This window comes from Ranitomeya variabilis, chromosome 6 (assembly GCF_051348905.1).
Source record: "Ranitomeya variabilis isolate aRanVar5 chromosome 6, aRanVar5.hap1, whole genome shotgun sequence".
NCBI lineage: Eukaryota > Metazoa > Chordata > Amphibia > Anura > Dendrobatidae > Ranitomeya > Ranitomeya variabilis.
Genome location: NC_135237.1, coordinates 318,280,048 through 318,293,392, shown reverse-complemented (window position 1 = coordinate 318,293,392; position 13,345 = coordinate 318,280,048). Strand labels below are relative to the sequence as shown.

The following is a 13,345-nucleotide window of genomic DNA, read 5'->3' as shown; positions in this document are numbered from 1 at the left end:
GGTCCACCGGGAGCAAAAAACGTTACATGTAACGTTTTTTGCTCCCGACGGTCCACTTTTTCCGACCGCGCATGCGCGGCCGGAACTCCGCCCCCTCCTCCCCGCACTTCCCCGCACCTCACAATGGGGCGGCGGATGCGCTGGAAAAATGCATCCGCTGCCCCCGTTGTGCGGCGCAGAGAACGCTAGCTTCGGTAACCTCGGCCCGACGCACTGCGACGGGCCGGGCCCGACGCTAGTGTGAAAGTAGCCAAACACAAGCGCCACCTTTTGGCATCGCGTGTACACAGAGTACAATACCCTATAACACAATATGGCACAAGCGTAAAAAGCAACAAACTAGACGCTAAATATAAAAGCAATATAAAAATCCAGAAAATCACGTTGTATAAATTATATACATTTATTTGCATATTGCAGTGAGAAATAAGTATTTGATCCCTTACCAACCATTAAGAGTTCTGGCTCATACAGACCAATTAGACGCTCCTAATCAACTCGTTACATGCCTTAAAGACAGCGGTCTTAGGCTAAGTACACAATTGTGTTCAGCAGCCCTGCGTAAGGCTGCGTACTTTTTCCCTTCATATCCGCACAGCTACGCATGCGTACCTATCTTTACCATTGGGTACGCATGCGTTTGTCTGCAGATGCGTCTGCGTGCGTTGTTTTGACGTGCCGCCGACCCTAACAAGACAGGTACACAGGATGCAAGACTGCTGTCCACAGACTCAATTAATCAGTCAGACTCTAACCTCTACAACAGGGGCAAGACCAAAGAGCTTTCTAAGGCTGTCAGGGACAAGATCATAGACCTGCACAAAGCTGGAATGGGCTACAAAACCATAAGTAAGACGCTGGGTGAGGAGACAACTGTTGGTGCAATAGTAAGAAAATGGAAGAAATACAAAGTGACTGTCAATCGACATCGATCTGGGGCACCATGCAAAATCTCACCTCATGGGGTATCCTTGATCATGAGGAAGGTGAGAGATCAGCCTAAAATTACAGGGGGAACTTGTTAATGATCTCAAGGCAGCTGGGACCACAGTCACCAAGAAAACCATTGGTAACACATTACGCCGTAAAGATTTAAAATCCTGCAGTGCCCGCAAGGTCCCCCTGCTCAAGAAGGTACATGTGGCAGGGCCGTATTTGCCACTAGGCACTTGAGGGCACTTGCCTAGGGTGGGGACAATGCAGGGGGTGGCACCTGAGCGCAAGGTTTGTTGTTTTTTTTTTCCTGGGTCACCTCCCGACCGACCAAACCCCCCGCACACCCCCCCCCCCGCCTCCCACCCACCCTCCTTGAAGACGATACTCACCTTGCCTGGTCTCGGCGTACACAGCTCGTCCTGAATGAGCGGTCACGTGGCACCGCTCATTAGGGTCATGAATATGCGCATATTCATGACCTTAATGAGCGGTATCACATGACCGCTCACGCAGGAAGAAGGTGCTGCGCCGGGAGTCGGGACAGAGCGAGAGGGATGTCGGCGCGGCCACGTGGTGAGGAACAGGTAAGTATGAGGGATGAGGGACGGGGGGGATGAAGGAGGACATAAGCCGGCACGCCATGCAAGATGGGAGCAGGAGCAGGGGGGGGAATATAAGCCATGCATTCAGGGGGGGAATATGAGCCATGCATTCAGGGGGGAATATGAGCCATGCATACAGGAGGGGGGGAATATGAGCCATGCATACTGGGGGGGAATATGAGCCATGCATTCAGGGGGGGGAATATGAGCCATGCATACGGGGGGGGGGGAATATGAGTCATGCATACGGGGGGGGGGGGAATATGAGCCATGCATTCAGGGGGGAATATGAGCCATGCATCCAGGGGGGGGATATGAGCCATGCATTCAGGGGGGGAATATGAGCCATGCATTCAGGGGAGAATATGAGCCATGCATACGGGAGGGGGAATATGAGCCATGCATACAGGAGGGGGAATATGAGCCATGCATACAGGAGGGGGAATATGAGCCATGCATACAGGAGGGGAATATGAGCCATGCATACAGGGGGGGGGATATGAGCCATGCATACAGGAGGGGGAATATGAGCCATGCATACAGGAGGGGGGATATGATCCATGTATATGGGATGGGAGGGAGATGAGCTATGCATACAGGAGGGGGGGTCATTATACAGTATGGAGAACTGTGTGTGGCCATTATACAGTATTGAGCATCATGTGTGGCCGTTATACAGTATGGAGCATCATGTGTGGCCGTTATACAGTATGGAGCATCATGTGTGGCCGTTATACAGTATGGAGCATCATGTGTGGCCGTTATACAGTATGGAGCATCATGTGTGGCCAATGGCCATTATACAGTATGGAGCATCATGTGTGGTCATTATACAGTATGGAGCATCATGTGGGATCATTATACAGTATGGAGAACTGTGTGTGGCCGTTATACAGTATGGAGCACTATGTGTGGCCGTTATATAGTATGGAGCACTGTGTGGCCATTATCAAGTATGGAGCACTGTGTGGCCATTATACAGTATGGAGCACTGCGTGGCCATTATACATTATGGAGCATCATGTGTGGCCATTACACACTATGGAGCATCATGTGTGGCCATTATACAGTATTGAGCATCATGTGTGGCCATTATACAGTATGGAGCACTGTGTCGCCATTATACAGTATGGAGAACTGTGTGTGGCCATTATACAGTATGGAGCATCATGTGTGGCCATTATACAGTATGGAGCATCATGTGTGGCCATTATACAGTATGGATCACTTGTGTGGCCATATTTTTTTGTTTATAATTATTGTATATAAAACAGTGTGATCAGCAGTGCTAAATGGCTGTGGTTGGGACGTGGATATGGGTGTGACTAGTTGTGAAATGGGTGTGGTCAGAGGCGTGGCCTAAAATTTGCCGCGGCGCAAACTTTATACCTCCCTCCCTTCTTAAAAAGTTGGGAGGTATGGTACCGCATTTGCCAGATCACGGCAAGTGCCGCAAATCCCATTGGGAATGAATGAGGCCGAACACAGTGTTGCCGTAAGTGATCCGTTACGCGGCAGATACGGAAAAACTGCCAGATCTGCTGCAAAAGGCGACTTTGACATCAGCGATTCTTGCCAAAGTCACTGCCGATAGTGTCATACTCACCAAAGGGGGAGGCAGCACTTAAGTGCCTAGGGCAGCAGAAACTCTAAATACGGCCCTGTGTGCAGGCCTGTCTGAAGCTTGCCAATGAACAACTGGATGATTCTGTGAGTGATTGGGAGAAGGTGAGGTGTTCAGATGAGAAAAAAATTAAGGTTTTTGGCATTAACTCAACTCGCCGTGTTTGGGGGAAGACAAATGCTGCCTATGACCCAAAGAACACCATCCCCACTGTCAAGCATGGAGGTGTTTTGGGGGGTCTTTGCTAAGGCCACAAGACTACTTCACCACATCAGTGGGAGAATGGATGGAGCCATGTACGATAAAATCCTGATTGACAACCTCCTTCCCTACGCCAAGACATTAAAAATGGGTCGTGGCTGAGTCTTTCAGCAAGACAATGACCCAAAACATACAGGCAAGGCAACAATGGAGTGGCTCAAAAACACATTAAGGTCATGGAGTGGCCTAGCCAATCTCCAGACCTTAATCCCATAGAAAACATAGAGGGAGTTGAAGCTCTGAGTTGCCAAGCGACAGCCTCAAAATCTTAATGATTTAGAGATGATCTGCAAAGAGTAGTGGACCAAAAATCCTCCTGACATGTGCGCAAACCTCATCATCAGCTACAAAAAACATCTGACTGCTTGCTGTACTTGCCAACAAGGGTTAAGTCTTGTTAGCCAGAAGGATCAAATACTTATTCTCACTGCAAAATGCAAATAAATTTATATAAATTTATACAATGTGATTTTCTGGATTTTATTTTTGATATTCTATCTTGAAATGTTAAAATTACCCTACACTTAAAATTATAGACTGTTCATGTCTTTGTCATTGGGCAAACTTACAAAATCAGCAAGGGATCAAATACTTTCCCCCAATGTATATGTGGAAGAGGGACCCTAAATTTTATGCATAAATTAAATTTATTATTATTTATATAGCACAATTAATTCCATGGTGCTGTACATGAGAAAGGGGTTATGAGATCAAATAACTGAAAATTGGCATGTGCAAAGATGTCCCAAAAGATTCACTATGGTTCTGAAACTCAGAACCGTAATATCTCTATATACTCCCATTCCCCTAATGAGTCCACTTCGACTAGTGGATGAAACGCATCGGGAGGGAATTAAGGGACATCTTCTAAGACAGGACCACACTTGGGTACTGTCCTTGTCAGGACGGGAGACTGGCACGGGGCATGACAGGGCAGCCATTGCAACATACTGCTTCCCCTGGTTTCCCTATTAGAAGCATAGTCTTTTCCAGGACATCAAAGGGGTGAGACCAAACTATTTTATTATCTGAACTGGTATTTTTGAGCACTTTCTTTATGGTATTGTTCATAAATGTGTTCCCCTGTTTTTATTTGATTACACATTAAAAGTTAGGTTTTATTACCCTACTATTATTCCTTGCTTTATAAAAATAAAGATTATTATTAATATTATTATAGAATCTAGAACGCTAGAAGGGCCCATTCATCAAACCAACTTATAGGTGGGGGCTAGGTACAAATTTTGCACCAGAGCCCTCCAGACTCAAGTTATCCTACTGAATAGCTAGTACATTTAAATCATGTAAAAAAAAAATCAACACATGTTCACCAAAAAACAGCATGTGCTTATGTCTTAGGTGTGGATATTGTTTCTGCTTTCCCAGCACTATTATGGATGGACGTTTTCTTCACTATTGTTTCTCACCTTCACAATGTTATGCTGTTTCTGTTAGTGTGACAGACAGGTTATTAGGTGGAAGAGCTATATAACTATATAACAGGGTATTTCCATGGAACACTGACCTATGGGCGTCTCACCCTCAACCTGAACACATGGAGGTACAGTCAAGAATATTAAACCGATAATGGAAAGAGAGCTCTCATCACCTTTTATGTCAGTTTTCATCTATGGGTGAACGCTTTCATTTTGCTTCCCAGAAGTATGACTCAGAGAAAAGTAAAATAAGTAACACAAGATCCTTTTCCATATGGCACGAAAGATTGCATACTACATGTTTGACAAAGATTGATATGCTCGGTTGATGTCTTTCATGAGCTGTTTTTTTTTACTTTTACTCATGACAAGTAGCAGGTCAGAAATCTATGCTCCATGTACTGTCAACTAGGAGTGTGATCAATCTTTAAAGGGATTTTCCATCCACATAAATATTCCTATGTGCATAAGAGAATATACACAGCGTTCTTTAGCTCACATCATGTAAAATACAAACAAAAAGAACTTATGTGTTCAAATGCCACAGTATTGTTCTCTTTTCTAGATCAATGGGTAAGTTCACATGGGAGAAAAAATTCAGCTGCCAAATTCAGTTGTGGATTTTGTCACAGATACCTAGCAAGGGTGTATTCAGACAATCATATAAATCGGTCCGAGTCCAATGAATGGACTGGCCGAGGCTCTACAGACCCGAGAGTGACAGCTTTGTTTATTTCTATGCAGTTGTCATGCTCAGGTCAAGAGAGCCATGGTTAGTACGAGTATTGCAGTTCAATCTCGGACCGATTTATACAGTTGTCCAAATGCATCCTAATGGTTCGCTCACATTTTTTTAATTTTATCTTACGGGGTTAATAATGGGGGTGTCTGACAGACTCCTCTCCATTACTAACCCCTGAGCTTGATGTCAGCGGATATTACAAAGCTGACATCAAGCCCAAAACCGTTACCCCGATTGCCAATGCACCAGGGCAATCGGGAAGAGCTGAGGCTAAGCAGCAGAATTGGCACATCTAATGAATGCGCCATTTCTGGGGCAGCTGAGGGGGGGAAGGGGTCCTCCCTTTTTAACCCCTTAAGCTCCAAGGGTGGTTTGCACGTTAATGACCGGGCCAATTTTGGAACCAATTTTGGAGTTATAAGGGTTAAAAGTTGACCAGCAATTTCTCATTTTTACAACACCATTTTTTTAGGGACCACATCACATTTGAAGTCATTTTGAGGGGTCTATATGATAGAAAATAACCAAGTGTGACACCATTCTAAAAACTGCACCCCTCAAGGTGCTCAAAACCACATTCAAGAAGTTTATTAACCCTTCAGGTGTTTCACAGGTATTTTTGGAATGTTTAAAAAAAATTAACATTTAACTTTTTTTCACAAAAAATTTACTTCAGCTCCAATTTGTTTTATTTTACCAAGGGTAACAGGAGAAAATGGACCGCAAAAGTTGTTGTACAACTTATCCTGAGTACGCCTATACCCCATATGTGGGGGTAAACCACTGTTTGGGCGCATGGCAGAGCTCGGAAGGGAAGGAGTGCCATTTGACTTTTCAATGCAAAATTGACTGGAATTGAGATGGGACGCCATGTTGCGTTTGGAGAGCCCCTGATGTGCCTAAACATTGAAACCCCCCACAAGTGACACCATTTTGGAAAGTAGACCCCCTAAGGAACTTATCTAGATGTGTGGTGAGCACTTTGACCCACCAAGTGGTTCACAGAAGTTTATAATGCAGAGCTGTAAAAATAAAAAAATCATATTTTTTCACAAAAATGATTTTTTCGGCCCCAATTTTTTATTTTCCCAAGGGTACCAGAAGAAATTGTACCGCAAAAGTTGTTGTGCAATTTGTCCTGAGTACGCTGATATCCCATATGTGGGGGTAAACCACTGTTTGGGCGCATGGCAGAGCTCGGAAGGGAAGGAGCGCCGTTTGACTTTTCAATGCAAAATTGACTGGAATTGAGATGGGACACCATGTTGCGTTTGGAGAGCCCCTAATGTGGCTAAACATTGAAACCCCCTACAAGTGACATCATTTTGGAAAGTATACACCGTAAGGAACTTATCTAGATGTGTTGTGAGAGCTTTGAACCCCCAAGTGTTTCAGTACAGTTTATAACGCAGAGCCGTGAAAATAAAAAAAAAATTTCCACAAAAATCTAGCCCTAACCCTAGCCCTAGCCCTAATGGGAAAATGGAAATAAATACATTTTTTAAATTTTATTATTTTTCCCTAACTAAGGGGGTCATGAAGGTGGGTTTGATTTACTTTTATAGCGGGTTTTTTAGCGGATTTTTATGATTGGCAGCTGTCACACACTAAAAGACGCTTTTTATTGCAAAAAATAGTTTTTGCGTCTCCACATTTTGAGAGCTATAATTTTTCCATATTTTGGTCCACAGAGTCATGTGAGGTCTTGTTTTTTGCGTGACGAGTTGACTTTCTTATTGGTAAAATTTTCGGGCACGTGACATTTTTTGATGGCTTTTTATTCCGATTTTTGTGAGGCAAAATGACCAAAAACCAGCTGTTCATTAATTTCTTTTTTTTTTTTTTTTTGGGGGGGGGGGGGGCGTTTATACCGTTCCATGTTTGGTAAAATTGATAAAGCAGCTTTATTCTTCGGGTCCGTACGATTACAGCGATACCTCATTTATATCATTTTTTTATGTTTTGGCACTTTTATACGATAAAAACTAATTTATAGAAAAAATAAATTTTTTTGCATCGCTTTATTCTGAGGACTATAACTTTTTTATTTTTTTGCTGATGATGCTGTATGGCAGCTCGTTTTTTGCGGGACAAGATGACGTTTTCAGCGGTACCATGGTTATTTATATCCGTCTTTTTGATCGCGTGTTATTTCACTTTTTGTTCGGTGGTATGATAATAAAGCGTTGCTTTTTGCCCTTTTTTATGGTGTTCACTGAAGGGGTTAACTAGTGGGACAGTTTTATAGGTCGGGTCGTTACGGACGCGGCGATACTAAATATGTGTACTTTTATTGTTTGTTTTTTTTATTTAGATAAAGAAATGTATTTATGGGAACAATATTTTTTTTTCTTTATTTAGGAATTTTTTTAATTTTTTTTTACACATCTAAATATATATATATTTCTTACATTATCACATTGTCCCAGGGGGGACATCACTATACAGTGACAGATCGCTGATCTGACACTTTGCAGAGCACTCTGTCAGATCAGCGATCTGACGTGCACTGCTCCAGGCTTACATGCGCCTGCTCTTAGCAGGCGCTTGTAAGCAACCTCCCTGCAGGACCCGGAAGTAGCCCGGCGGCCATTTTGGATCCGGGGCCTGCAGGGAGGAGATGCTCGGTACAAGGTGAGCACATCGCCTTGTACCGAGAGTCTCACGGAAGCCCGCAGGGAGCCTCCTCCCTGCGCGATGCTTCCCTATGCCCCCGGAACACTGCGATCATGTTTGATCGCAGTGTTCCGTGGGATAATGTGCAAGGAGCGGTCCGTGACTGCTCCTGGCACATAGTGCCAGATGTCAGCTGCGATAGTCAGCTGACACCCGGCCGCGCTCACTGGGGGAGCATTGCATATGACGTACTATCCAGTCACTGGAAATTAAATCCCAGGTCACCTCGACGGGATAGTACGTCATATGGGATTAAGGGGTTAATAACCAGTCAAGCCTGTGATAAGTTATTAATTGTGACTATCCCCCTGGACGAAGCATAACGCGAAACGCGCGTCGGGGTCCATTTACTGATCTGCAATCCTGGGTAAATATGCCTTGATCTTTCCTTATACCTTGCACTTTAGCGCTATATGCACTTTCTTTGGCCAATATATAGGTAAGCTCATTTGCCACACTTAGGACGATTGTAGCCTATGTACATTTTGCTGTAGGCAGTTTGACACACATTATTTACAACTGAGGCCATCTATGTGGCTTATTTGCCATTGGTATAAGCTCTTTTTTCCCTTATATGCTTATATGCATTATTTATAGCCCGAATATTTATTTATATCTCCTGCTGAATATTTACATGTTTCTCATGCTTTGCACTTTAGCGCTATATGCACTTTTTTCTGGCCATTATATATGTAGGCTCATATGCCATAATTAGGGCCATTATAGCTTGTGCATATTAAGCTGCAGGCAGTTTGTCACACATTGCTTACAACTAAGGCCATTTATGCGGCTTATTCACTATTGGTGTAAGTTCCTTTTCAGTATATGCTTACATGCATTATTTATAGTCTGTATACTTATGTATATCATCTGCTGAGTATTTATATATTTCTCATGCTTTGCACTTTAGCGCTATATGCACTTTTTTCTGGCCATTATATATGTAGGCTCATATGCCACAATTGGGGCTATTATAGCCTGTACATACTATGTTGTAGGCAGTTTGCCACATATTGTTTATAACTGAGGCCATCAGTGCGGTTTATCTGCTATTAGTGTAAGCATTTTTTCATTATATGTTTATATGTACTCATATTTATTTATAATTCTTGCTCAGAATCTACATGTTGTTCTTTAGATGCAACTTATATATATAGTGAAAGTATATTTTGATATATATATTGTTGCGGGCTATATATGCACTTGTTTATTTCCTTAGTAATTTTGGGATCATTTGATTGTTTATAGGTATTTTTGGTATATTTTACCTTTGCAGACAGTATATTCTGTCTCATGTACTGCCACTGACTGCTATTGGACTTGTTTAGTTTTTAATATGTATTAATAAAACTTTGTTTTTTTATTGGCATCAAGCTTCCGTCTTCTTTATATTTTGATATTGTATAATGTGGGAGTGCTGTTAATATAGGCATTGATTTTGGGTATAAGTTATTAATTGGCTGGGAAGCTCCATAGATAGAGACCCCTTCCCAGAAAAATAACACCAGCTCTCAGCCGCCCCAGAAATGATGCATCCATTAGATGTGGATTGCATACGCATGTCATACGGATAGTAACTACATTCATAGATGCTTAACTGAAAGTAATTTGTAAAATGGGCTCACATTTTGTGAATTTCTAATGGTGCGTCTTTTCTTATGAGCCTTGCCGTGTGCCCAAACAGAAGTTTATAACCACATATAGGGTATTGCAGTACATCGGAGAAACATAATAAAATGATGGAGTACTTTTTTCTTAGCAACTACCATAAAGATGAAACATTCATTTTGATCTAAATCTACTTACTGTTGTAACAAATGTAATTTTTCATTTTCACACAGCCCAATGGTAAAGAAATTGGTGAAACATCTGTGGTATAAAACTCCTCACCATTCCCCAACTCCAGTCCTCAAGAGCCACCAACAGGTCATGTTTTCAGGATTTCCTTAGTATTTCACAGGTGATGGAATTCTTGCCTGTGAAGGTGATGCAGTTATCACCTGGGCAATACTAAGGAAATCCTGAAAACATGACCTGTTGGTGGCTCTTGAGGACCAGAGTTGGGGAACACTGCCCTAGATGAATTGCCTGAAGGGTTTAGATTCCAAAATGAGGTCACTCTGTGGGTTTACTGCTTCTCTAGTACCTCAAGGGCCCTGAAAGTGGCACCCACAAACTACTATGCCAACTTTGTGCAATAACCGCGATTGTTCCCTTTCGAACCCCCCTCCTGTGTGCACAAACAGTAGTTTACAACCACAGAATATTACTGCATTCTGGAGTAATCACTTTATACATTTTGTGTTCGATTTCCACCAATTAAAACCTTGTGCACATAAAAAAAAAAATGATATGTTTTTTCCACTAAAATGTTTTCCAATTTTTTTTTTTTTTTTCATTATCTCAGCATTATAAAAGTATATGAAGCATTTGCGGCTTTAAAATGCTCACCATAACTCTAGATGAATTTCTTAAAAAGTGTAGTTTCTGAAATGAAGTCACTTTGTTTTTTTCTGCTGTTCTGGTACCTCGGAGGCTTTGCAATTGGCACTTGCAAACTATTCCAGATAAATTTGCTCTCCAAAAGCAAAATAACATTTCTTCCATTCCTAGCACTACCATTTGTCCAAGTTAGACCATGCAATATGTAAAACAATATTTTCTCCTATTAGCCATTGTACAAACAATATTGAAGATAAAGCATAATTTTAGTGGAAAAATATAATTTTTCATGTTTGGGTCTGTCATGCGTCTGGGTTTGAACCCATAAGTTTGTGCTTTGTGGTTGTCTTCTCTGAACACTGAGCCACAGGAGATACACCTTTTCTCTGCATGTTTAGTTTCTGTTTTCCTTACTTTTGTCTTGTTAGGGTAACAGGTGTTTTCATTTACTCATTTGCCTGTTCTGTCACCATTCGGGTGCGGCTTTATATACTTTTCCCTGCTGGTATTTCCTGGTGGTAATGGTCCCATTTGGATGTCCAGCCATACTGCTGTACTTTAAGCCAATCAGTGAAAGATCAGATATGGTTCATCTCTCTGCCGTTTATGTTCTTTACCCTGCACCTATCTTCTGTTTCTTTTTTGGAGGTAGGCAGCATATTCGCTATAACTACGCACTTAATCCTTTCTTTTGTATTTCATGGTTTGTTTTACTCACTCTGGGATCTCTTTCTATTTCAATGCCCTTTCCTTTCTGTAGGTAATTTACACTCTGCTCTGCCCTCCGGTTCTTTAGTATGAACGCAAAGCATTCGACAGCCTTTCCAGGTAGCATAGATAGCCCTAATCACAGACTAAATAATGGCAATTTCAGCTCACACAGGAACCACTAGGGACTGCGGAGTCAGGATCTCTAGTCTGTACAGGAAGCGGCAGAGTCAGTTGCAGTTTTTAGTGTGTTGCCCATTTTCCTGAGTTGCTACACTATCATAACAGTGTCCCAATGATATAAACTTTTGACAGGAACCTTTAAGTTCAAGAAGTTCACTACACCCCTAGATAAATTAGTGGTTGGGTGTAGTTTTCAGAATGAGCTTACTTGTTGGGGCTTCTGCCATTTTGACACCTAGAATACTCTGCAAATCCAACAAGGTGTCCACAATCTATTCAAAACAAAATAGAGCTCCAAAAATCAAATAGCACTGCTTCTCTTCTGTGCCTTCTCTTCTGTGCCATGCTGTGTGCCAAAACAGTTTTGCTGACCACAAATTAGGTTTCGGCGTACTAAGGAAAAATGGCTTTACAAATTTTGAAATCCAAAAATTTTAGCTCCAAAAAGAAAAATCTGGGTCCAAGCAAACATTTTAATTGAAAAAAATGTACACTTTCATGAAGAACCTATGAGTCTAAAGTAATTCATCTTAGGATGTAGTAACCTTTTTAAAGGCGTAGTTTTCAAAATGGTGTCACTTGCAGTGTGTTTCTGCTGTTTTGGCACCCTGGGGGCTCTGCAAATGCAATAAGGTGTCCAAAATCTATTCCCATCAAAATTGTGGTTCAAAAGTCATACAGAGTGCCTTTTTTTCCAAGACCTGATATGTGCCTAAACAGTAGTTTCCAACTAAATATGGGGTTTCAGTTAGCTCAGGAAAAAATGCAAACAATTTGTGGCATTCAATTTCTCCTGATAACATTGCAAAAGGGAAATAATTGGGGCTAAAAAATATTTTCGTGGAAAAAAATGAATTTTTCATTTTCACGACGCAATGTTAGAAACTTACGTAAAGCTTCTCTGAATCCAAAAAGACTACAACACCCCTAGATAAACACTTTGAGGTGAGTAGTTTCCAAAATAGCGTCCTTGGTGGACAACTCCTGCAGCCAAAATTGTGCTCCAAATGTCAAAAAGCGCTCCTTCCCTTCTGTGTCGTGCGGTGTGCCCAACAGTAGACACTGACTAAATATGGGATATCGGAGCATTCAACAAAAATTGATTAACAATTCACAGCATTCTCTCTCATTTACAGGCTGTGAGAATTAAAAATTTGAGGCTAAAACAACTTTTTAATTGAAGAAATAAATTTTCCCCAGGTCATCCTTCATGACAGCACAACAAGAGGGTAGTCTTATTCATCCTCTAGGGACAGGAAACACACGAGGTTAAAAGCCCCAATTCCGCCTCACCCCCAGTGTTATTCCTGTCCCTAGCAGGACAGGGCGCAGCAAGAGGAGCGCAATTTACTTACAGACTCAGCGATCTGCCTCAATCAGCAGCTGGCCCAGACTATCAACATTCTAGGGGGCCTGGGTTGGCGAGTAAACTGGGAAAAGTCCAACCTATACCCAAGTACTCAGAAGGTGTTTTAGGAGTCCTCCTCGATTCCCATTGCAGGATGTCTTTTCTGCCTCAGGTGAAATGGGAAGAGATCAGAAAAGAATCCGTGAATTGCAGAGGAAGAGAACAGTCTCCATCAGATATGCCATGAGGATCCTAAGCCTGACGATGTCCTGCATTCCGAGTGTACGATGGAGTCAGGCTCATTCAAGATGGCTTGAAGGTTCGGTATTTACGGTCTCGAAAAGGCATCACTCGGGTCTAGACAGAAAGATGGGAAAACCGGCCAGT

The 13,345-nt window shown here is 42.2% G+C and overlaps 1 protein-coding gene across 1 annotated transcript in view; it reads right to left on the bottom strand.

Moving 5' to 3' along the window:
- The window catches only part of TNFRSF11A (TNF receptor superfamily member 11a), a 191,236-nt gene that overhangs the window by 123,090 nt on the left and 54,801 nt on the right, over positions 1-13,345 (bottom strand). The window lies entirely within an intron of this gene.